This window comes from Triticum dicoccoides, chromosome 1A (genome assembly GCF_002162155.2).
Source record: "Triticum dicoccoides isolate Atlit2015 ecotype Zavitan chromosome 1A, WEW_v2.0, whole genome shotgun sequence".
NCBI lineage: Eukaryota > Viridiplantae > Streptophyta > Magnoliopsida > Poales > Poaceae > Triticum > Triticum dicoccoides.
Genome location: NC_041380.1, coordinates 406374179 through 406379021, shown reverse-complemented (window position 1 = coordinate 406379021; position 4843 = coordinate 406374179).

Here is a 4843-nt window from a genome sequence, read left to right as displayed (position 1 = left end):
AATTTGCTCCAGATTGAGGGCCAGAGTAGTTGCAGGTGTGATCTCCTGAATACTGTCCGACAGCAGAGTTACGTCATGCCCGTCGTGATTGTGCAGCGCACCTGACATGGGCTCGAATCCATCGAAGATCAAGTCTCCGCGGATGTCGCCAGTGTAGTTTAAGTTTCCGAACCTGACCTGATGGTCAGGGGCTTAGCTCTCAATCTGCTCCAGATGGCCAAGCGAGTTGGCCCGCAGTGCGAAGCCGCCGAATACGAAGATCTGCCCGGGGAGGAAAACCTCACCCTAGACCGCATCGTTACCGATGATCAAAGGAGCCATCGAGCCTATGGTGACGACACAGTGGAACTCTCAATGAAAGCACCAATGTTGGTGTCAAAACTGGCGGATCTCGGGTAGGGGGTCCCGAACTGTACATCTAAGGCGGATGGTAACAGGAGACGGGGGACACGATGTTTACCCAGGTTCGGACCCTCTTGATGGAGGTAATACCCTACGTCCTGCTTGATTGATCTTGATGATATGAGTATTACAAGAGTTGATCTACCACGAGATCGTAGAGGCTAAACCCTAGAAGCTAGCCTATGGTCTGATTGTTGTTGTCCTACGGACTAAATCCTCCAGTTTATATAGACACCGGAGGGGGCTAGGGTTACACAGAGTCGGTTACAAGGGAGGAGATCTACATATCCGTATTGCCAAGCTCGCCTTCCACACCAAGAAGAGTCCCATCCGGACACAGGACGAAGTCTTCAATCTTGTATCTTCATAGTCCAACAGTCCGACCAAAGGATATAGTCCGGCTGTCTAGAGACCCCCTAATTCAGGACTCCCTCAGTCGGTCTGTACTCTCTCTCTCGTTCCTCGCGAGGGGGCTAAACAGGTACCTTTGTGAGCTTCCTTCTTCTGTTTTTTGGGAGGTACCCTTGTTCGAGCCCACAAGCTGGCGCACCTCTCTCTCTCAATCCGTGCCCCTCGGGTACCGCGATACGAAGCACTAGGTCAAAGCCAGCAGCGCCTTCGACCAAGCCTCGGGAGAACAATAAACCTCTTGACGAATTTTTTGCAGTTCCTAAGCACCTATCGGGTCAAGGAGGCCTCGACAAGCACCAGGAAGCAAGCAAGCGCCTCATGAGGAGGAGGCTACTCCTAGCAAGTCAAGCTAAGTTATCCCTACATAAAACGACAATGTCGCGACACAACACAGGAGCAACAAACATAGCATAATGATTGAGATCATCGTTCGATACACGCCCCTCCGGGGGCCCATTCTGGTTTCTATTTGATGCAGGAAGGAAAGGAAGAACAAAATAAAAGCAGCATCTACCCCTACAGCGGTCCATGGGGACAGGCTCCTGGCGCCGTCCCGAGCTCAGCCAGACCCCTCCTTGCGCTTCACGGAGGCGCGACAGTGAGATGACCCACTGCCGCTTCCATGGGGACTACTATTACTCCACTCATCGACCACTATCCAACATGCATCTAGAGTATTAAGTTAAAAAAAGAGTAACGCCTTAAGCAGGATGACATGATGTAGAGGGATAAACTCATGCTATATGATGAAAACCCCATCTTGTTATCCTCGATGGCAACAATACAATACGTGCCTTGCTGCCCGTACTGTCACTGGGAAAGGACACCGCAAGATTGAACCCAAAGCTAAGCACTTCTCCCATTGCAAGAAAGATCAATCTAGTAGGCCAAACCAAACTGATAATTCAAAGAGACTTGCAAAGATAACCAATCATACATAAAAGAATTCAGAGAAGATTCAAATATTGTTCATAGATAGACTTGATCATAAACCCACAATTCATCGGTCTCAACAAACACACCACAAAAAGAAGATTACATCGAATAGTTCTCCACTAGAGAGGGGGAGAACATTGTATTGATATCCAAAAAGAGAGAAGAAGCCATCTAGCTAATAACTATGGACTCGTAGGTCTGAGGTAAACTACTCACACTTCATCGGAGGGGCTATGGTGTTGATGTAGAAGCTCTCCGTGATCGATGCCCCCTCCGGCGGAGCTCCGGAACAGGCCCCAAGATGGGATCTCATGGATACAGAAAGTTGCGATGGTGGAATTAGGTTTTTCACACCGTATTTAATCGTTTGGGGGTACATAGGTATATATAGGAGGAAGGAGTATGTCGGTGGAGCAACAGGGGGCCCACGAGGGTGGAGGGCGCGCCTGGGGGGGGGGGGGTAGGCGTGCCCCTACCTCGTGGCCTCCTCTTTTGTGTCTTGATGTAGGGTCCAAGTCTCCTGGGTCTTGTTCGTCGAGAAAATCACGTTCCCGAAGGTTTCATTCCGTTTGGACTCCGTTTGATATTCCTTTCCTTCGGAACCCTAAAACAGGCAAAAAAACAGCAATTCTGGGCTGGGCCTCCGGTTAATAGGTTAGTCCAAAAATAACATAAAAGTGGATAATAAAGCCCAATAATGTCCAAAACAGTAGATAATATAGCATGGAGCAATCAAAAATTATAGATACGTTGGAGACGTATCAAGCATCCCCAAGCTTAATTCATGCTCGTCCTCGAGCAGGTAAATGATAAAAACAGAATTTTTGATGCGGAGTGCTACTTGGCATAATTTTAATGTAATTCTTCTTAATTGTGGTATGAATATTCAGATCCGAAAGATTCAAGACAAAAGTTCATATTGACATAAAAATAATAATACTTCAAGCATACTAACTAAGCAATTATGTCTTCTCAAAATAACATGGCCAAAGAAAGTTCATCCCTACAAAATCATATAGTCCACTCATGCTTCATTTTCATCACACAAGAATGCTCTCATCATGCACAACCCCGATGACAAGCCAAGCAATTGTTTATACTTTAGTAATCTCAAACCTATAAACTTTCACGCAATATATGAGCGTGAGCCATGGACATAGCACTATGGGTGGAATAGAATATAATGAGGGGGGTTATGTGGAGGAGACAAAAAGGGGAAAGTTTCACATCAACGAGGCTAATCAATGGGCTATGGAGATGCCCACCGATTGACGTTAATGCAAGGACCAGGGATTGCCATGCAACAGATGCACTAGAGCTATAAATGTATGAAAGCTCAACAAAAGAAACTAAGTGGGTGCCATCCAACTTGCTTGCTCACGAAGACCTAGGGCACTTGAGGAGGCCCATTGTTGGAATATACAAGCCAAGTTCTATAATGAAATTTCCCACTAGTATATGAAAGTGACAAAACTAGAGACTCTCTATCATGAAGATTATGGTGCTACTTTGAAGCACAAGTGTAGCAAAGGAAAGTAACACCGTCCCTTCTCTCTTTTTCTCTCATTTTTTGGGCCTTCTCTCTTTTTTATGGCCTTTATCTTCCTTTTTTTTATAATTCCTCACTTGGGACAATGCTCTAGAAAATGATGATCATCACACTTCTATTTATTTACAACTCAATGATTACAACTTGATACTAGAACAAAAGATGACTCTATATGAATGCCTCCGGTGGCGTACCGGGATATGCAATGGACCAAGAGTGACATGTATGAAAGAATTATGAATGGTGGCTTTGCCACAAATACTATGTCAACTACATGATCATGCTAAGCAATATGACAATAATGAATGTGTCATGATAAACAGAATGGTGGAAAGTTGCATGGCAATATATCTCGGAATGGCTATGGAAATGCCATAATAGGTAGGTATGGTGGCTGTTTTGAGGAAGATATAAGGAGGTTCATGTGTGAAAGAGCGTATCATATCACGGGGTTTGTATGCACCAGCGAAGTTTGCGCCAACTCTCAATGTGAGAAAGGGCAATGCACGGTACCGAAGAGGCTAGCAAGGATGGAAGGGTGAGAGTGCGTATAATCCATGGACTCAACATTATTCATAAAGAACTCACATACTTATTGCAAAAATCTACAAGTCATCAAAAACCTCGGCACTACGCGCATGCTCCTAGGGGGATAGATTGGTAGGAAAAGACCACCGCTCGTCCCCGACCGCCACTCATAAGGAGGACAATCAAATAACACCTCATGTTTCAAATTTGTTACATAACATTTACCATACGTGCATGCTACAGGACTTGCAAACTTCAACACAAGCATTTATCAATTTCACAACTACTCAACTAGCACAACTTTGATATTATTACTTCCATATCTCAAAACAATCATCAAGCATCAAACTTCTCCTAGCATTCAAAAACACTCATAAGAAAATTTTACTAATCTTGAATACCTAGCATATTAGGATTTTAAGCAAATTACCATGCTATTTAAGACTCTCAAAATAATCTAAGTGAAGCATGAGAGATCAATAGTTTATATAAAACAAATCCACCACCGTGCTCTAAAAGATATAAGTGAAGTACTAGAGGAAAACTATCTATACCTACTATTAAAGGGAATAGGTATTCTTGGTTTGGTTTACTCCTTTACGTTTGGTTTACACACGTTAAGCGATCTGGGCAAGTTACTTGTGTGTTGATGGGCCATTTATGGGCTTACATAGAGAGACCGCAAAAAATAATTGGGTCAAAATAAATCAACATTGTGGGAATTGAACACAAGACCTCCTGTCTATCTCTTAGATGTAACAATCAAAGACTTATGCACCTTCCATATTTACTAATCCCAACTCACTCTAAATATACAAGTGGCAGTCATTATGTTTATTTATTTTTTTGAGAGAAAAGGAGTTGATATTAAAACGGCCAAATTACTGAAAGGTCCACACAGAAAAGGAAATTACAACCAAGCCCCTCTACAACCCGACTACGCCGGCACCGTGGACGAGCCAGTGACGCGCCGTTCGCCGCTGCTCGCTGATGCCTTGGATCGAAGCAGCCCCCGGG